Genomic DNA, 22377 nt, shown 5'->3' on the forward strand with positions numbered 1-22377 from the left:
GCGTCGCTGGAGGCTCTGGATTAGAGGGCGTCGCTGGAGGCTCCGGACTAGAGGGCGTCGCTGGAGGCTCCGGACTAGAGGGCGTCACTGGAGGCTCCGGACTAGAGGGCAGCGCTGGAGGCTCCGGACTAGAGGGCGTCGCTGGAGGCTCCGGACTGAAGGGCGTCGCTGGAGCCTCCGGACTAGAGGGCAACGCTGGAGGCTCCAGACTAGAGGGCGACGCTGGAGGCTCCGGACTAGAGGGCGTCACTGTAGGCTCCGGACTGAAGGGCGTCGCTGGAGGCCTCGTGCCATAACTCGTCACTGGAGGCTTCTTGCCATGGATCATCACTGGAAGCTTCTTGCCATGGATCATCACTGGAGGTTTTGTGCCATGGATCATCACTGGAGGCTTCTTGCCATGGATCATCACTGGAGGCTTTGTGCCATGGATCATCACTGGAGGCTTCTTGCCATGGATCATCACTGGAGGCTTTGTGCCATGGATCATCACTGGAGTGGAGAGACACACAGGAGGCCTGGCTCTGGGAGCAGGCACAGGACTCACCAGGCTGGGGAGACATGCAGGAGGGTTGAAAGGTTGCTGGGGAGACATGCAGAAAGTGAAAGGTTGCAATCTGAAAAAAGGAACAAGGCCATTTTTTAACACAGGGTTAGCCATTCTTACTAATCTGCTGGAAAACCATTTAGGACTAAAAGTACAACTTTTATATGACAGAGGTTCAATGCTTTAATATTTAGTAATTTCAGCTCTCCCTATTCATTATATAAATAGGCCCGTTTAATTTAGTTTGGTTTGCCGTTCAAAATAAAGTGGAATAATTTTTGCTCTATAATTAAAAAAAAAAATTAATTGGTCTAGGCAGGGCCATAAGTAGATAGGTAAACTGGGATATGATTAAATAATTAATCAGCCTTGATTCTGGTTTTGACAGTTTGGAGTGAGATACTCAACAGGAATGTGTCTTACATTGTATCTGTGTAGCAATGAAAGATGTGATTTAAAGAACAGAACAGCAAGACCTAGTGAATGCAACACCGTAACAGGTGTGTGGGTTTGTCTTTGTTCATGTGTGCAAGCATTTGTGTTTGTGTGTGTGTGTACAGTATACGTTTCTTTGCACCTATACTAAACAGGCTAAGAGGGATTAGGATATTTACGTACCATCTCCTCTTACTTACTTTCCCATAGAGATGTGATACCAGAGAGCCGAGTAACACCCCCACACTCCTACATCAGGATACACCTTTAATTTCTCTCATTTATGTCTCTATCTTTTTCTTTTTCTTTTTCTCTCTCTGGACGTCCTGCCTAACACCCGCTCTGCCCGGCATGTGGAACTCCACGGCTGTGGCCTTTAACACGAACCCTGACTAGGCGAAACCAGAAGCCATGACACAACCCATGCCAACCAGTAAGTATTCTTCAACTGTCCAATCTGGTACCGTTGAACCACCACACAACTCTCTCTGCATGCCTGAGCAGCCTGGGCTGTGCCTTGCAGAACAGAAACAGATTGTAGTGTCACCTTCTGCTCCACCACAGTATTTTACAGGAAGGGATAATGGTTTGTAGTATGCAGGGTGGAGTCAGGGTGAAAGTACTAAAACAGATTCACTCTCGAGACCCCCTATACTCCACACTGTTGTAAAGCACACAGCACCTGACCTTGTCTACCCCTGAGAGAGAAAAAAATGGAAGAATCACAACATATATCGAACACCTGGTAGTGAGGGGCATGCTAAGAGGCATGCTGAGTGCTGCTTGTATTACTGGGTTTGGGCCAGGAGTGTTCCAATCAAGAAAACAAAACAACATGAACAACAAAAAGCAGCTGTTTTATTTTACTCCTTGTGATCTTCCATTGTTGATTTGAATTTCATCATTTTTTAAATGTCTTTATTTATTAGACTCCACCTGTGTGTGCCCTGTCAAGAGCTGCCTTGTAAAGTGGCCAAACATTGACAGAGCAGGAAGAAGATTGTTACAGTTGTTAGAATTTCTTTCAAAGCATTGACATTTAAATGTTTTAACATTTGAGTCATTTAGCAGACACTCTTATCCAGAACGACTGTTAGCTAGGTGAGATAACCACATATCTCAGTCATAGTAAGTACATTTCTCTTAAATAAAGTAGATATCAGAAAAGTAAAAGCATTTCCCTACAGTTTCCATACATTAATGAACATTTATATTTACTGTAATTCTCTATATTTGCAGTACATTTTCATTGCTATATGGAATATGGTGATGTGTGAAACTCACTCCTCAGCCTGAAGTGTCACCACTTGCTCTGAAAAACTGCTAGCTTTCCGAAGGCGCCGACTGGTAAGACGCTTCGGGAAGGCGGTGTACTATAAAGGCAGATCTCCTAGATCTCAGGGTGAGCTGAATCAGGAGGAAGCGGTACTCGCTAAGCAAGTAGCGTGACGACTGTTACATATACACTAAATAGCTCTTACACATCCACAAATTTACTGTATGAAAGAAAATTACTAAATAAAATGTTAGAATCAAGAAATGCAAATTATATTAATCTATTGAAAACTTTACATTTTGAAATATCCAGATGTTGTAACGAGCAATATTTGAGGGTTTATACTTTTATCAGATCAATCAAAGTTCATCATTAAAATCTGATTTGAGCAACAACAAAAAATAAATAGGCCTATATTTGAGCAAGTTTTGATATACAATACGATTTCATGTGGCGTGAAGAAAAACACATTCTCAGTCTTTAAGAGTTCATCATTGAATATGTACTGTATTGACAGACAGGTAAAAAAATATATACATTGTCACATACACAAATGTGTTGTTTTAGGATGGCAGCTGCCATGAGCCAAAAATAAATGCTGGAAGTGCATGGTCATGTATACAAAAAATACCTAAGGCACATAAGTATGGGGGGGTGGCAGGGGGGGGGGTTAAGTAGATTCTTGTCTGTTAGAAATGCCTTCACTTTTAAAAGCCGGGCGACTCCATCTATGCTATATTCACAGCTGTCATTGTGTGTGCTATCCATTGTGCGTGCTAGGGTTGTCTGCTAGGGTTTGGGGGAGACGGAGCAGGCAGGCGATATGACAGCTGTGAATATAGATCTCCTCAGACCCCGGGCCCTGGGCCTGACAGTGGGGAATGTGTTACCAGAGTGACAGCTAGACACCCACAGGATAAAAACAGTCATCTCTCACAACCAACCACTTTTACAGAGTTGTGGGATTTAACAAGGTGCAATTTTATCACGAGAAAAAGTATTCCCTCATTAGTGATGCAGTGACAAACAGTTAATCTGGCTGGATATTAGAAGCAAATTGCTCAGGTTGGGTTGAAGATGTTATGAACATTTAATACTATATATATTATATTATATTCATATATATATATATTCATCTCTGTGGGTTTCAGGATAAATTACAGGACCACAAAGTGAGGTTGTATGGAGAACACCACCACATGGGCCACAGGTTTAGTCAGTGTCTGTCTCGTCAGTGTGTAGATCAAATTTTATCTCCATACATCTGTACTATCTGAAGCATTTAAGTTAATGACATAATAGCAAGTCGTATCACTCAATATATCTGTAGGCTACTATGAGAGAGACAGTTATGGGCCAAAGAAAGAAGCAGGCAAGCGCCTGCAGACATTATAAAGCTGTCTTTCAGGGCCTGATTGTTCCTTCTCCTATTTTCCGGTGATGCATTTTTAAACTCCATTTTCATAACAGAGGAGAGGCAGCAGCAAACATCATTTTATTCGGCTACTTCAGAAAATGACTGGTTCTCCAACCCATGCATAATAAGCTTTAGGAAGGGAGGGTAAAATTTTCCTCTGCACAAGTCTGTGAATTTATTATTTCTCCTTGTAAGCATGACATTCCTTTCACTGAGCACACCTGAAAGCCTGAAACCCGTAAAAGAATATTAGAGGGTTGTAGATTTAATTCGATATTGTACAGTAACTACTGACAGGAATTAGGTTGAAGCAAAAAAGAGGTGATCACTTCGAGCTCCAATTATCTCAAAATAGGCGATGAAGACCCAATTTTAGAGACTGACTTGTCACTTTTTGATGAGGATAAGCTCCAATAACTCTGCTTTATGAGATATTAATGATTAAGCGAGCATAAAATTTGCTATCGTGCTTGGCTGCTGATAACCCTAAAGTGCTAGGAGGGAAATGTGATTTTAATGTTAATTGACAATTACCTGCCACCATGCCTACAGGTTGAATCATTCCCCGCCTGTAGCACAAGACAATAACACCATGGGAGCCACAAAGTCCAGCATTTCGCTACACCTGCATTAACATCTGCTAAATATGTGTATGCGACCAATAAAACGTGATTTGATTTGAAATAAAGTACATGTGTGGCAGTGTCATAGGTGTGCTTTGAGATCATCCTCACATTGTCATATGGTGGGACCGAAGATGGGTATACACCTGGGCTCATTCAGGTGTCTATATCCTTCACCATACAACTGCAATATGACTGTAGTAAGCTTTGTGTTGTGTAGGAGACATTTTGTTGGTGAGCTGAGGATAAATAAACAACTAGCAGACTGTGAGTGATTCTAGGGTTTATGTACGTAAGGCTTTTAGTTAACAACTACATGACGTCACACACAGCCACGAATGCTAGATTAATTTAACCACACACTAAGGAGTATGTCAATTTGACCGTATGTATACAGATCTGTTAACATCCATTTGCTCATCAAGCACCAATTGTGGACCAGGACACATTGAATAGGTGCATTAAATAGGTGTTGAAGAATAATGATCTGTTTTTCAACCAGCTGGCAGGGCTGTTCAAAAACACTGAGGCAGCGACCTGATGTTTGTTTGTATAAGCTGTTCTGGTGGCTGTCACTCAACATGTTCTCATTAGCCTGCTATAGAAAAGAGGCCCTTCTCTATGTGTTATCAACTTTCACTGTGCTAGCTACCATGTTAACTTCCTGCAGCATATAACTGCAACCTATGAATAATCAGACATGGAAATAGAGCTATTATTTTCCCACACACACTAACCCCCAGTGCCCCTATCTTAGTTCACAGAGACAAGCATGTAGCATCTCAGACACCGAGTCAGGAAAGGACACAGGATAATGGAGATTCTCCATTTTTAGTATGAAAGCATATGTGTCAGAGGAGCTGAGAGGAGATGACAGTAGAGCTGACCTTGACTTGTCTGGGCTGCTGGAGTTGTGCATTCGGGAGAGGCTGTGCTTGTGAGGAGGCAGAGAAGGAGATTTCCCCTTCCTCTGCTCTCACTGTCAAGGTTTTTACTCTACTTTCAGACAGGTAGAAAGATTGATAGAGAGAGGTAGAGAAAGAAAAAAGCTGGAGAGAGAAAGAGAGCATGCTTGACAGAGGAGGACACAGACAAATACAGAGAAGCAGAGAGTGACAGAAGGGAACATTACATGGCAGGCTGAGAGAAAGTGCTACAGAGATAGATTGAGCCTGGGATGGATGGAGTAGTTGGAGAAATCGATAAGAAATTAAAGGGAGAACTGGAGTAGAATTAAAGACGAGATGGGAACAGGAAATAACCCTTTCTGTTTTCTTGGAGCAGGATGTGTTGTATTTAGAACTGTGTTTTTACAGGAGATGAGGGAGAAGAGGAGGAGGATGTGTTGTATTTAGAACTGTGTTTTTACAGGAGATGAGGGAGAAGAGGAGGAGGATGTGTTGTATTTAGAACTGTGTTTTTACAGGAGATGAGGGAGAAGAGGAGGAGGATGTGTTTCTTAACCAGTGTGGAAAGAGGGGAGAGACCCAACAACAATCCCAGACTGGCGTCTCTGTAGTGTGTTTATCTCACTCCGCCCAGAGTCTCCTCCCCTATCCACTTCATCCCTCAGCTCCATGCTCCAGAGATAACAGGACAGATGTGCTGCCACAGCAGCAGCACCAACTACCTCACACTCTCCCTCTCTCCCTCATGCTGGTGCTATGGCTTCACACCAGGGAGAGCCAATCAGGTGCCTGGCAGGGAGGCTAGATGCTGGTCCTGGAGGACAGCTGTCCAGTACGTTTTCCAATTCCCTTGGAGCGTCTGTCTTTCAGTTTCTGGAGACAGCAGAGGTGCTTAATTGATTCCACCCAGGGTAAAGGGTGAGCACTCTCAGATGTTTATAGCACTCCCATACAGTGTAAATCTCAGTGCGGTAGTGTTACACACATATCTAAACTGAGAGAAAAGCAGGAGAAAATGGTACGGTATCTCACCAAAAGTTTCAGGCTCTAATATCCTCTGTCGTCAGTAACCACAGAAATGTTATGGGTAATATTTAAAAGTTGGTTCCGATTTTGTAAAAAATGTATAGCATTTGCAATGAATCAAATTCCAAGTATTCGGGTGCAGGGTGCAGAGTTGAGACGCAGTTAATTAGGCCAAAACCATGGCAACAAACGTTCACTGCTTTTCTACAAAAGAGCAAAAGCCTTCGCCAGGCGCTGAACCTATCTGCCACGGTCTGGACTGTTCTGTTTATCTGTTTCTCCCTGATTCACTGGTCTCTATGTGTGTGTCTACAGTAGTTAGGCCGGCAGAGAACAGACCTCTTTGTATATCCCCATAGGCGGTAAGGCGACGGGGAGCACAGGACAAGGCACCATCTGTCCCCAATAATCCTCAATCATGCCTGAAGCAAGTCATCTGATCCTGCCATAAGATTTCATAGCCATTAACAACCTGGCCCAGACTCTTCCCATTCCCCCTTTACCCAGTCAGCAATGGGACAACTGCTGTACCTTTTACACTACAAGGAAAGATAGGAAGATGAACGGAAATGGAAGTAGTGTTCTACAGTTGCCAGTGCCATATGGTTGGAAGAGATAGGGTCTCAAAGCTATATTCCCAGCCAGATGTGACCCCCAAGGCCAACCTGGACTCAGTGGAAGACTTAACATAGTAAACAAAAATCCGTGATGCTCAAATTTGTATTTTGTTTTCTATGTTACGTCTAGTCTATAAGTCCGGGCTGCCAAGGCTGCCAGCCAGTAAGAGAGAGGGATTAGTTTGCTGCCTACCAGTGTCTTTCCAAGAAGAATGAGGAGAAGGCACAGGAATGGGTGTTTGTCATCTCCTTCAGCCTGTCGTGTGAATGTGTTTGCATTATGAAGTGGGGTTTGAAGTGGACTCTCTTGAGGATATCCCCCTGTTGAAGTCAATGTAACACAGATACCATTGTTCAGCTTTCATTAAAAACAGTTCCCAAACAACAATTCAGAAGGATAGACTAATTCATGAAAGGCAGGTTTACATACCATTATGGGCCTCCATGGTCTCAAACAAGTTCATGAACCCTAACTTTTCCTTGTTGTTTATATTTGCCTAATATTTTATTCTGAAGTACAATGCAACCATTGGTTGTTCTCCAAAAATAAAACGTATGCTCATTATTGTTCATAAGCCACTCCGACGCAAATACAATTGCATTGCCATAATTCACAGGGGGAAAGATCTTTCTTCCTGCTGCCAGTAACCTTTAGCCTCCAATTATTTTCCCTCTGTGTGATTTTGTAATGATAAAGTGTGGTCCTGCTATTGAATCGGTACAGGGGAGCACTGAGATAATTGAAAGGATCTGAGGGAAAGTGATTTCATTTCTCAAATAACAATCCCTGAGGCAGTCTCCAGCTGACAGTGTCTGATTAGGGCTAATAACTGTTTCAGCCAGGGTGCATATGTTAAGTTTTAAGTATTAGTAGCCTAAAGTTAAGATGACAACTGTTAGCATAGCTGGGCGACTGGTTAACTTTGGTCAGTCAGGTCAAGTAAGGCTTTCGCAACATGCTGGAATAGTGATCTGATCTGCCAGATGACATCATGTTTATTGAGGTGTCTGATCTGCCAGATGACATCATGTTAATTGAGGTGTCTGATCTGCCAGATGACATCATGTTTATTGAGGTGTCTGATCTGCCAGATGACATCATGTTTATTGAGGTGTCTGATCTGCCAGATGACATCATGTTTATTGAGGTGTCTGATCTGCCAGATGACATCGTGTTTATTGAGGTGTCTGATCTGCCAGATGACATCATGTTTATTGAGGTGTCTGATCTGCCAGATGACATCGTGTTTATTGAGGTGTCTGATCTGCCAGATGAAATCATGTTTATTGAGGTGTCTAGTTGTTTGATTTTGATGATTGCCACACATTCAGGGCACCACCTCTTTCTCTAAAGGTGTGTGACTTTCTCAATCTATTCTGTCTGTATTCCTCATTTCGTGTTGATGTAAAGTTAAGGAGAAAGGTAAAAAACAGGGAGAGTGATGCTGCTACTATATGTGTCCAACACAATATTTCCAGTTTATTTCCCGAATCTTCACTAGGTAGGTCCTATGTCCTCAAACAGTTTTTCACAATTTGGTCGTAGACTCTTGGGCTATGTCCAGTCAACCAGCCATTTTAACCCTGTGACACCCAAGCGTTTTTGCAGCACTTAGAAAAATTACTCAAGCTAAGAATGTTTGTTTCTCAATTTTTTTATACAGAATCACTACATCATAGAGAAGACAGGGGGACACACAGCAAGAGATACTGGGTCTAAGGATATTAACTATGTAGTGTTTGACATGAGTTCACGACCTGTTGCATTTTTGCATTTCTGCACTTGGAGGTCTCACAGGAATAAGAGACAAACAGTGTTTCCCTTCCAGCTTAATTTTCCAATATGATCTCCCTGAAACATCATAATATTATTTCCCAGTCACTAAATAACTATATATGTGACCTGGTGACCAATGGGTCATTCACAATCTCCCACATGTCAACTCTCTCAATAATTCAGAATCCATTTTTGCCTCTGAAAGATGAAAACATTTCCTTCATGCAATTTTAAACTGACCTTGTGCTTGGTAAACACTATTTCTGCAAAGCTCCTCATTTATTTTTCCGAGCATTCGACTCCAGTTGAATTTGTTATCATTTTTCACTTTTTGTTTTGAAGTGAGATCGGACAGTGTCATCAGACAGGATGTGCAGAGGGCCAGCCCTGCTTCACCCAGTGACTCAGGAAACATGTGTCCACAATGTTAGATATAAATCTTTAACTGGTCACTCAGGCCACAGATTATAATTGGTTTGACAACCAGTGCTCGAAACCAAACACCCAAAGAAGTTACCATTGTGCTTCCCTGGAGGTTTGACCTAAAATATATGGTTATTTGATAGGTTGTAAGGCTCCTGGTAACAAGTCTCTGAGAGGGGATCTGGGGCGCACCCTAATCCATCGTTCTGACAGCTCTGGGGCTGACAAATAAGTGACACTGCAAGTGGGGGAGAAAGATAATTTGTTTTGTCTTCTTAATCAGAGCTGCGATATTGGATCCAATGTTCTATTGAGAGCCGTCCTCATGGTGGCATGGTAAATTATAAGATGCCAATCTAGAGGCTTCCTCAACAGGTTAATTACTTTTAGAGTATTCTATGGCAGTCCGATGATAACATTGTCATCGATCATCCTAGTAGAACTTTGATTTTGCAACAGAACTTGCAGACAGAGACTAGGGAGTCTGAGAGCCTGAGTGTGAGAGCGATAGCGAGAGAAAAGCCTGAACACAGCCAGATACAGACAGAGAAAAGCAGAGTAAGAATCTGGGGAGAGGCAAGGAAAGATAAGGGGAAATGGAAACTAATGCCAAATACTTGAGACACAGTGTAATGGTTCAGTATAATGGTTCTGGGGCGTGGGTGGAAGGGTTTGGAGGGGCCAAACATGTTTTATTACAGTACGGCCCACTGGATCACAAACAAGAGTTTGTGCTGAGGAGTGGCTGCCCTGTAACCTCAGTCTAGAAGCCCTACCTCTCTATTCCATCTTCTCCTTTCACTCTTCCTCTCCCTGTCTTTGTATATAATTCCAGGTTTTTTCTCTAATTGTCTTTTTTTCCTCTCCATTTGTCCCGGTTGCTTACCCTCACGCCACACCCTTCAGACACCTGCTTTCTGCAAGTTGTTGGCCTCCTCACTCACTTGCTTCCTTCCAGAGCTGTGATTGAAATGTTGTCATTGAGAATTCTGGTCCCGGTTAGAGCCTCTGTCAGAAAATGGATACGGGTTGTCAGGGTAGCAACGAGCAGCGAACTAGCCGTGGAAGGAAAGGGGAGAGGGATGATCATGGCACATGGGTAGGTCTGCGAGAACCAACGCTCCACATATTTAACTTGTTACAACACAACACATAACATTTGATAAACAACCTCAGGTTCCAAGAAGCGCTCCCTCAAGGACCAATTTTCTGATAAGATCTCTCGTACAATCATGCCTACAGCCAGAAGAAATATGCTTTTGATGGGATGCCTGATAATAAAAAGTGTTCAACAATGAAAATACAGGTTTGTAAAGCCTGTCCAAGTTTAACACAAAATGGTGTCTGACAAGCTTAAAACTCCAACTCATATATTGGGCTTTTACGGGGGCGACCCACTCAAGGCTACTTACAGGCCTGGTCTTCTTCTGTATACAGCATTTCACTCCACAAATTAACTTTACGTAGTATCCTTGGCAACAATTACAAGACCTCAGACTTAATCATATTTTACCTTAAACACAGACTGTGTATTACCTACTGTTTATCAATAGGCCTAGATGAAGTGTACTGATAATTGTGTTTATTCAGTGGACCCTTTGGAGAAGATAACAGCTGACTGTTTTGTTTTGAAAATTGTATTCTGTATCTACGAGATGGATTGAGTTTTGTTTTGTACAGTCTGTATTGATTGAGATACCCAGCCAGATTTCATTAAATGAAACTTTGAAGCCATTTTTGTTTTACTACCGCACTCTCTCTCTCTGTCCGTATGCGGTACACAGAACTATTCTGATGATGACTTTGCTGTGTGTCTGTTTGTAAAGACTTCATTGCAAGTTCATTACTGATGTTTCCCTATTGCCAGATTGCACTGGCATTGCTTGCATTTCATCAAAGCATCTGACATCACTGCTGTTGAAGAGATTGCACTATTGCCCTCCCAATCAACCCAGTCTAAAGCAACAGAAGAAAGAAAGTCATTAGAATGTGTTGATTAGTTATGCCTGGCGGGCCGTTCGCAAGTTATTCAAATATGTGTCGTTCTGCTGCTTCGTCTCTCAGGCGGTCATTTACTTTCATTACCATCTCTAGAGATGATGATCAACCTGCATCACTGCTGCAGAATGCACTAGATAGAACAACGCTGAGTAGTCTGGTGCCTATCTAGCCTAAACGGCTGCCATGCAACTTGAACAGTGTTTTGCAGGAGATCTCTAAACACACAAGGGCATAGGCTTTCTGCTAATACTGAACGTACAGTTCTTCAGTAAAGATACCGTCTAATGTAAGTGTTTATCCCAGAGCTGAGTAGCTAGCAATCACAGTAACAAATACAGTATGGAGAAAATATGAAGTGGTTCCCATTAGATATCTGTTTTTACCTAATGAACTCATAGAGGCTGGTCAAACCTCTCAGATTAATATTTTAAAATGGCATGTCTGCATGGTTTCAGAGCTGATAAGATGCCCCCCTCTCCAGCCTCCCACCGCTACCCAATCCTTTCCTCCGTATCCTTATCACAACGTGACTTGGAGGTCAGTGCATGAGTATAGTACAGTATGTGAGGGAAATATTAGTCTGGAACATGGAAGAGAAAAGGTAGCTTTGGCCAGCTCAAACAAAGTAGCCATTTTGATTAGCGAAGCACGATTGTTTTCTCAAACAGCAATGTGCATGTAGCCAAGAAAATGTGGTAAGACTGGATTGCAGTCCATTGTACATACCCATACATACCCGTGCATACCCATACATACCCATACATTCTGCCTTTTGTATAGTCTATCGGGGAGTTGCGCTCTTGGACTTAATGGAAGCAGTAAGCTCGGGCTTTCAGTTCCTCAGAATGGCTATGAGCTACTGACTCAAGTGACGAAATCAAAGCAATTCTTCAGTCAACCATTTATTGCCCTTTCATTGATTAGTCCATTTAGATATTATTTTTGTTGTACAGCCCCATACCAGTGTTACTCTGACAGTGCTCTTACTGCAGGGGATAAATAAGAAATATGTTTTCTCCTCTAAGTGATGTGACGAGGAAAATGATTGAGAAAGCCAAAGTTCTTTTTTTATACCTGCAGTGTGTGGGAGAGGCAGGGTTCAGAAACACATGTATATGAATATTAGACCAACGTTTTTAAAAAGTAATAAAGTCAAATATGAGCCCAGGCAGGGAGTTTGAGGTGAATGAAAGATACAAGAGACAAACTCGGCATATTAAAACTCTTCTGCAAGGATAAAGTTCGCTTGGTCTGCAAATTGAAATATTTGACATTTTACTCAGGAGCGTTATCTTAATGCATTCTAAGACCCTGACGTTGGGAGAAAGTTCATTGTTCATTTATGGAGACCTTGCAGTCTCAAGACCAGGAGTAGGTTTTTGATGTGATTGGTTATGATTTCTCCTGGTTGCTTACATAACATATACCTAAGAATAGTGTTGCTAATGGTTGGTGCTTAGCTCATCCACAAACACAAATGCTGTACATTGAACATGCTATAGGCTTGTGTATCATTTTCTCGACATGCAGTATATGTATTTAGAAAATGCAGTACACAGTATAATAAGGGGAAAATAAATAAAGGGAATTGCAATATTATCATGTTTAACCAAGACACAAGCACTCCGCCTGCCAGAACTCCAAAGAGGTGCATTTCATTTTAAAAGACACTAAGTATTTCGATTTTTCAGACAGCTGCATGAGCAGCCCTCAGCATGTTAAATAATACAAGACGAGCATCCTTCTCTGTGGAACATTACCGAAAGAGGAAGAGCAGAGAGAGAGATGGGGGAAGAGAGAGGTATTTATCCAGTCATTTAGTGGATGTTTTCACCCTCAGTTAGGCACAGGCAGCGGGAGTCAGCCATATCCACCAGACAACGACAGGTGGGAAATACAGTTGAGAAACCGCCCTTGCACCCCATCGATATTAAAAAGTTTGAAATCCTCTGAGGTGAAACTGTGAACACCGTCTGTTCAATCCTTGAAATTTGAAGGCTGTATTGAAGAGTTTGCAGGTTTTTTTGCAGTGTTATCAAAATTCATATCTAGCATCTACATATTTGACACTGAATTTTTATGATAGTCTCCCAATCTCCCATGTTGTTTGATAGGCTCTGCTTCTCAGACTGAGATGGAGATTATTCTCAATCCCCTTCTGCCACTTCATAATTGGAGAAGCATTGGTCCAACAAGCTAAATGATCCCAAATATTTTTGGGATTACAAATTGAACAGCAACTCACCAATAAGTACAAGTTAGTAACAACACCACAACTGTTGATTTGATTTGAGACATAATTGTGTTGCGACAGCATGGATGGCCTCAAATGACCGCTGCCAAAAAACCAAGAGTGTTATTGTCATGGTTGCTAGCATTTGCATTCACCTCTCAAGACTTATCACAACTCCATTAATGACATCCCCTATGCCAGCTGGCCCAGAGAGGGAACCAGGAAATTGACTGTCCAACTGCAATACCTCTATACTGAAAACTACTTTAGAGCGCCAACTCTGCACTACGTGATAACATTTTCATTAAGATTGTCCCATGCAGTCTGATAGTGTGAGAAGCAAGATGCCAGATTTTCTAACATTTAAATGGCTATTATTTACTTTTCCTTACGATGGCCACTACATTGGACAGCCATTTAGGGACCAAGAGCCACTAGAGCTAGATGCGGCCAGGCTTTAGCATATATTTATTTCCTGAGAATATCATATCAGCACAGTGTCAGCCACAGATCTGCAGGGTGGAATTAATTTGGCTTCCAGTTCCCCCTTCCTTCCTACAGGGAGACACTTACCAGGCCTGCTTCACAGCCGGCTTTGGGCAAGATTAACGCCACTTCTGGGAATGCGATGAAAGCAGTGTCTCGTTCCCGGGGCAAACTCTTCTGCGGATGTGTCGGCGAACGAAGTGAAAGAAGGAGGTGATGCACGTTGGCTAATGCTCTGTGGCATCCAATACTCACCACCCTCCTCACGCCTTTGCCTGCCTGTCGGCCTCTTTGGCTTCTGGTGACGGGAAGAGAAATCTGCACTTGGATGTGGCTTAGTGGTCCCCATCGGGGGCAGTGCAGATGTCCCACTCTCCATGTTGCGACAGCGAGCGGATCTTGCTAACGAGGCTAACGAGGAGGCACCTCCGGGCGAGACAGGCCCCCCGTGTTTGCTGGCAAATTTATCAGGGATTTGAGCTCTCTCCACAGCTCTCAGATCTTGGCTGGCCTGATTAAGTGTAGACCATATAAAGAAATTAAACTTAACCCATTCCCCTACCCTGAATTATGGATGGATATATTTTTGCTTTAAAAAAAGGATAGGATAGGCTGCCTCCCTCTGAATTTCACCATGCATCTTAGTAGCAGCTTAAACTATTGACCTGCTTGCTGCCTCATGTGATGTTGAATCTTGCCTTAAGCAAAGTTGCTATTTTTTCCAGCAGGGTTTCCTTGCAAGTATTTGAATTTATGCATGCACTTGAAAGAGTGCAGTTCTGTAACAAAATATTGAGTAACATTGTCTACCTACACTTTATAAGAAGTATAACAGTTATAGCTGTTGTGTAATTATGTAAAAATATTGTTTCAGCGACTATTCATATATAGTAAGACTGTGAGGTGAAAAATGTATTATGATTATACATTTCTGGAGTGAAAGTGATATTGTCTTCTGAATCTTCCACTGTATTCTACAACCAAGCACTGCTTGCTTTCTTTGTGTATTCACAGGTCTGAGTGAAACACCAGACATGATGACCCCTGTTGGTGAGTTTATTTTTCGATAAAGTATCTTAAGTTTCTGCAATCTGAATAAGGTTATTCATTCCGAAATCCAATCTAGATTTTTACAAGGGAATGAGATTGCATAGAGGTATCCTGCCTTCTATCTGATAAACAGCGATAATACACCACACTAAAGAATGGTTATATTTAGATAAGACAAAATACATGCAGCTCGGCAGCAGACACAGGGCGTTTCTCAATATGCATACTACCGTGCTCCACACTCTCATGCTCCGAGTGCATTCTCCCAGGATGTTCTCTTGAGTATGTTCTCTTGAGGACAAGAGTGTGGAGAACACATAAAACATTACATTTGAGAAGTCCTCGCACTCCCCCTACTGTATTACCTGACGCTGCATCTCCCCATTCACTGAACATTCTTCCAACCAGGACAATGGTAACAATAGAGGCAAAACAAGATATACACAAAGTAAACATTTTACTTCATAATTGTCAGCTAGATATATGTGAATTGTAGTAATCTAGCCACCCAGCTAGTTAAACAGGCAACAATAACCTAAAACTAATGTTATGCAAGGTAGATGTACATTGGCCGTGTGTAGCTAGCTACCAATTCTTCATGGCTAGCTTGCTAGTCAGTAGGCCCTATTGAGTTACCCATTCACTGAACCTTCTTCCAGCCAGGACAATGGCAAGAGACGAAACAAGATATACACAAAGCAAACATTTTACTTCATAACTATCAATTAGCTATATGTGAATCGTAATAATGTCGCTAACCATATAGTTTTACAGGTAAAATGACCTAAAATTAATGCGATGCAAAGTAGATGTAAATTCTTTGTGGGTAGCTAGCTAACAATTCTTTGTGACTTTCTGGCTAACTAGCAATAGTAGCTAGCCAATCAGCCCTAATGACTTAGTATGGGCTTGCGATCTACAGTACGTAGGCAGGTAAACATGCCAAAATTAACACAGCATGTATTTACTTAGATATCAAGATAACATATTGTAGTCAGGCAATATATGAAATGTGAATAGGTAACATTTCATTCCGAAGTCGGAGTGTATTTTCTCTCGCTTCAGCTCAAGTAATTTAACTTCAATAAATGTTGCGTCATTTTTTACATGGTTGCGTCATTATTTCTTTGCATACTTTCCTTTGAAGATTACATCGATGCATGCTTCAAAATATGTACAAACAGAGTACGCATTCGAGAAGTGCTCTCCGTGCTCCGTTTCACATACTTTGATTTGGACACATACTCCGATCCTTCCGTGCTCCAATTTGCATGCTCGGAGCATGGTAGTATGCATTTTGAGAAACACCCACAGTCTCATAACGGAGTATGTGTTGCTTTGGTCAGGTCTAACTGAGGGTCTGTGAGTCTGCATCTAAAATAGCCAATCATATTTGGATCAAGATTGAATGACTTATGTAATTCATATGTATATTGAGGCCCCCAGAACAGGCAAGCATTTGTCAAAGTCCATAGGCCTAAAGTTGATGTTTTTTACACAATTGAAGAAAAAAAAAAATCAAATCTTGATTTAGTACACAGTAACTGAATGAGCCACGCATCCTGGACACTGTCCCATCCCAGCTGCTTCACTTCACTACTCTGTTCCCACAACTACACACTGAGGATCTGTTGTTGAATTTCCCTCCCTCCGTCCCAAATGAGAATGCTCTGTTAGGGCTTTTTAATTGCTGAGAATGTGTCCACATCATAAACAATGCATCGAGATGAGGATCTAATGAGTGGGCGAACACCAAGATGTGTTTCGGGTGATTAGGCATTAATGAGGCTGCCTTTTAATTGCGCACTTTGGGGTCTCCATTAACTAATCACCATTTTGTTCTTCCTTTCTTTCTTCCTTCTTCAGCTATAGCGCTTTCTCATGCTTGCAGGGATCGATCTCAATTTTGGATTTAACGTTGTGTTTTTATAAATGACACGGTTTCGGCTTTGACTGACTGACTCTGTGACTCTGTCCTTCAGAGAAAGTCAAGTCAAGATGGGCAGATGTTGCCTGTGCAATAATTCATGATTACCTTTAATCACTTTCTTTAATGAGAGTTTTGTCCCCCCGGTGACGGATACAAAGTACCTCTCTGCACACACACACACCAGGGAGACAGCTGTCTATTAAAACAAACCTTTATGAAACATTTACATTTGTTAAAATAACAAAGTAAGCCTGGGGAAACCATCCCAGAGACGACTCTGGGATGGAGGCCTTCTAGGCAGAGTTGAAAAGAAAAAGCCATATCTCAGACTGGCCAATAAAAAGAAAAGATTAAGATTGGCAAAAGAACACAGACACTGGACAGAGGAACTCTCCTCCCGTAGTCGCCTCTTCACTGTTGACGTTGAGACTGGTGTTTTGCGGGTACTATTTAATGAAGCTGCCAGTTGAGGACTTGTGAGTCGTCTGTTTCTCAAACTAGACACTCTAATGTACTTGTCCTCTTGCTCAGTTGTGCACCGGGGCCTCCCACTCCTCTTTCTACTCTGGTTAGAGCCAGTTTGCTCTGTTCTGTGAAGGAAGTAGTACACAGCATTGTATGAGATCTTCAGTTTCTTGGCAATTTCTCACATGGAATAGCCTTCATTTCTCAGAACATGAATAGACTGATGAGTTTCAGAAGAAAGGTCTCTGTTTCTGGCCATTTTGAGCCTGTAATCGGACTCACAAATGCTGATGCTCCAGATATTCAACTAGTCTAAAGAAGGCCAGGTGTATTGCTTCTTTAAGCAGGACAACAGTTTTCATCTGTGCTAACATAATTGCAAAAGGGTTTTCTAATGATCGATTAGCCTTTTAAAATTATAAACTTGGATTAGCTAACACAACGTGCCATTGGAACACAGAGGTGATGGTTGCTGATAATGGGCCTCTGTACGCCTATGTACACCTATGTAGATATTACAAAAAAATCTGCCGTTTCCAACTACAATAGTCATTTACAACATTACAACGTCTACTCTGTATTTCTTGTCAATTTGATGTTATTTTAATCGACAAAATATTTGTGTTTCTTTTTAAACAAGGACATTTCTAAGTGACCCCAAACTTCTGAACAGTAGTGTATATGAGCACATCTGAAATTCTTTTCTTTTTGCCTCGTTAGTTTGCGACGTGGATGATGGAAACTTTGATGCCATACTAGGAGGTGAGTTATAATAGAGTTCTTCTCATGCCCAGAACATTCAAAGGGTTTCCATCAGCTTTGCTTCCCTCTGCAAACCTCATCCAAGTCGATATGGCTGATGGATTTGATGCTGGAGGCAGACATCCTCCTTAGTTTAACGATGCAACACAAAGACATCACTTTCCCTTTCTTTCAAAGCAGCAGTCTGCTAAATGTTTCGGAACAGAGCTATTTAAAGCTAATTTCTGGAGTCAGCCAACCAACGGGACAAATTTTACATGTAATGCCACTGCTATTTTTATGGCACAAAATACTGTCCTTGTCTGCCAACAGCTGTAACAGACCACAAAATATGCATTTAAGAAGACACATTGTCCTTCTTCTACCAGTAATGTGTTCAAACTAGAATCTAGCGTGAAACTGACTTTTTATTATCAAGAGACTGGCATTCTACAAAATAGACAATTAAGTTGCAAAACATCTTCACAAGTTGTGATTTTTGGCCCAAGACAGTTTTTTCAAACTTAACAGGTCACTGTAGGACAATGTGTCTCTCCTACCACATTACCGCTACCATTCACTGTTGGCTAACCATCACAATGAACTTTGATTGAAATATTGTCCTTTGAAAATAACAGAGAAACAGTTGTTTAGGCCTGTACTTGTCTCTGAACACCACATTATTGAACAAGCTCTTGTTCTGTACTGCACTCTGTTGGCAGATTTAAGCTTGATAAGTATTTGGAGATGCACATCCCTTTTGGTTTTGGGTTGGCGTTTACCAACCATCAAGGAACGGTCGTCTTTCTGATCCACATACAGTCCAATGACTTTGCCCATTCAAAGATCAATGACACTTCAATGTTGAAGTCCTGCCTGTGCAGAATCGCGGGCTATTGTGAAAAGCATCCCCCATTGTATTTTGTCATTGTGATAGTGAATTGTCATTGTGAGACCAAAGTCCTTGCTGTAACACCCTCATCTATCTCCATTTGCAGCTGTCATTGCTGCTGTGGTCCTGGTGCTTCTTTGCTTGGCAGTGGTAGTGATTCGCTACATGTACCGGCACAAAGGCACCTACCACACCAACGAGGCCAAGGGCACTGAGTTTGCCGAAACAGCGGATGCGGCAATTCGAGGCGACCCGGCTCTGCAGGATGCCATGGACGAGAGCAAGAAGGAGTACTTCATCTGATCGCAGGAGCGGCACCCCCTGCTGTTTACAATGAACTTGAGTCTGCCAAAAGAAGTGTATTTTGGGGTTGGAGGATAGAAAAGCTTGGAGAGGGGGTGAAAATGCCCTCGCCATACTGAGGCTCAGAGTAACTGTTCAGACAATCTACCAAAGAAATATCAGATGCATCTTACAATAATATAAATTCGGTATTCTTCCCCCTATCTGTTTTTCTCTCCAATATATTTGGCATATCACCAAGCATATATACTTTTCAAAACACTGACTTTGCTATTAGGAGGCTATATTTGGCATGCAGAAATGGGGAACTGTCAGGAAAATGCTTCTTATGAGGATCTAAGGCACCCATAGACACCTATGCCTTCTGTGGAAAAAGCAAGAGTATTCCTAGAACAGAGAGTTGTAATTAATGGTATTGAACCCAAAGCAAAATCAATTTTGGAATGAAGAAACCTTTTAATAAATTGTAGGTGGAAAACATGGAACAAATTATGTCGAAGGAAGCAACTTTTACTGTAGTAAAATTAATCACCAATGGGCCCTTACCAAAATCCTGAATATGTCTGGTTGCTCCATGAATTACTTTTGAAGAACATTTGTTTGGATTGTGAATGTCAATTTGTGAGTGTCAAGGGACTGCCTTTAGCAATGGTTAATAACTAGTTAATTACAGATCCAAAGAGATAAAGTGAGAGCTGAACAAGCTAAAACTGCAGGAAAACCTTGCCGGATGAGGTTAGTTGTGAATACCAAAGTGATGCTCTGTCTTAGACAGGGAGAACCAGGGTTCAAACAGGTTCCTAATGACATTTTCTCACTAGTAGCCTGTACACTGACTAAAATCAATTCCAAGTATATTGACATGCTATTTGGATAGCCACAGAAAACGAAACATATTGTGGTCTTCCCATCCTGATTTGGGCTTAATAAATTACACTAACTAAAAGTATTGTGCGGTTTGTGTCCATAAAATGTTTAGCATGAACATTATAGACCTGACATTTTTTTGGATTGATGCAGAAATCCATGATGACTTTGTGAGCACCAGAGGTTCCTGTATAAATGTCTAAGGGTGGACAAGTGTTGTGATCTGGTCAAAGCCGTAACCATATTTGTAGAACTATTTGTGGGGCGATTTCTTGGAACACTGTAATGATGCTTTTTAAATTGCCTTGCTAAGGAAAAATATTAAAGTACAACTCATTCAGCTGTAACTGCACTGACTCAGTAAAACGACAACTGCAATCATTGGATATTGTTTGAGACTTTCCGCCAGGATGATACTAAAAATGAGTACACCAAGGCTTTGTTTTTTTTTGTCAATTAATTTTATTGTGGTGGAAATGGCAACTGAAAATAACCCCCCCCCCATGCTCCAAATCTCGTTTCAATTCCCCAAACCCTTTTTCTCTTCTCTGCTGGCTTTGATTAATGTGAACTTTTCTTTGTCTCCATGATTGCCAAGTACTAAAAGAAAAGAAACAACCGTTTTCTTGATTCAAAAAGAAGGTTTGTTAGAGAGGACAATGCGAGATGGCTCCTCTGCAAATTATGCTTTGAAAACTAGTGCTGATGCAAACAAGTATAAGACACATACGCAGCAATATAATTATTCACTCTCCTGAGGGCGGACACTTTTTTTTAGATCACACCTTAAATGGAGTGTAAGACAATTGCTACCAAAATGTATTTAATCTCTGCTGAAGATAACTAAATTCTCTCTAGCTTGTAATTTCCAAACACAAGATAAAAATGAAAAGACTTGTAGTAAGAGGATGCATGCCTGTGCCAAGGTATAGCACTTAACAAAAGCTTTTCCAGAACTGAAGATACCTTGATCCCAGAATTGTGCATCATTTGTTTGCTTTTGGCCCTCTTTGCAATAGTGCATGTTATAGACTTTCTCTATAAGTGTATTTCATACATTATTGGCAGCTTTCAAACTGAGAGCTCTCTGTAACTACAGTTCATTTATTTTTTTTCATTCTTAACTGACAGGAGACCACTGGCATTGAGAAACAGAGAGGATAGATCTGAGCTAGCCTCAGCGGCAGTAAGAAATACAACTTTACTCTCTGTTTCTTTTGCACTGTGGGATTACCAGATTCAAGTGGCAGGAATTTACTCTTTACGTCCCCTTCACCTTGAATGTTTTCTTAACTGTTGAATTATTCATGTTGGCGCATTATTTTGAAGCTCAAATGTTTTATTTATTTCCACGAGGTAAATCCAACTAAAAGCAAATAAAAGGCATTCTAAGTCAAATGTACTATTTCCAAGTTTTCGAAAATGACATATATAAATGTATTATTAAGTGAAAAGTGCTGCTCGGGTTCAGAAGTATTTTCCACGACTCGTGAGCCGTGACTGGTCTTCCAGATCAATAGACAGCCGAGTGTAGTTATAGCCATAGTGTAGTCTGTTTGTGAAGAACTCTGATGAGCCCACTATCAAAAGACTGCTGTGAAACTTATCAAGCATGGCTCCCCTTGCAGGGAAGATTTAGTTCTGAACGGTAAACAAGCTGAGCATGATGAACTGAGATGAACTGAGCATTGCTTCCATGTAAGCCACTCTCTTGAAATCTCTAAGCTCCACCATGATTCCAGGGGAAATAATCTATTTCTGCCGTACAGTATAAAACTGACAAAACCACGTCATTTTCTCTGGTCAGGTTGCATCGCAGTCACTAAATACTCGGTCTCAAGCCTAGAGCATATGAATGTCTCGCAACAGCTTCATTTAAATAATCTATTCTCTTTCCATCCATATACTGTCCATAAAAATCGTTCACACTCAAACAAGACAATTTTTTATTAATATGTAGGCCTACTGCTACCGTACTTTCCGTAACATATTTTAGCTGTGTTTGGCGCCTGGTTTATATCCCTCCCAAAAATTGAGCCCTCTCTCAGACACTCATGTGGAGAGACACAATAAGGCCTGTTTGAGCCGACAGGTCTCAGACAGGAGTTATGGCCCAGACATTTGCCTTGATTGATCTCCCCTCTCTGGGAAAAGAGAATCACCGTAAATAATTCCCAGTGTGGTCTAACAGACATGACCGTTGGACACTTCTTGTCAGATCCCTTTTCAGACCGCCGCTCATTTCAAGCTTCACACTTTCAAAATTTGTGACCGTAGCTTGAAGCTCCTCAGCAAACAGGGACCAGTGCCAAGAAGACAGAGAGAGATGAGAGTGCCTGAGTCATTCTGCACCATCACAT

At 41.6% G+C, this 22377-nt stretch overlaps 1 long non-coding RNA gene across 1 annotated transcript; it reads left to right on the plus strand.

The window, feature by feature from the left end:
- The first annotated feature begins 1328 nt into the window (after positions 1-1328).
- Positions 1329-17979, plus strand: LOC129821203 (uncharacterized). Its single transcript, XR_008754284.1, has 3 exons — positions 1329-1415; positions 14784-14819; positions 17935-17979. It is a non-coding gene; the product is annotated as an uncharacterized LOC129821203 (long non-coding RNA).
- Positions 17980-22377: the final 4398 nt, after the last annotated feature.

Source organism: Salvelinus fontinalis, chromosome 23 (genome assembly GCF_029448725.1).
Source record: "Salvelinus fontinalis isolate EN_2023a chromosome 23, ASM2944872v1, whole genome shotgun sequence".
Taxonomy (NCBI): Eukaryota; Metazoa; Chordata; class Actinopteri; order Salmoniformes; family Salmonidae; genus Salvelinus; species Salvelinus fontinalis.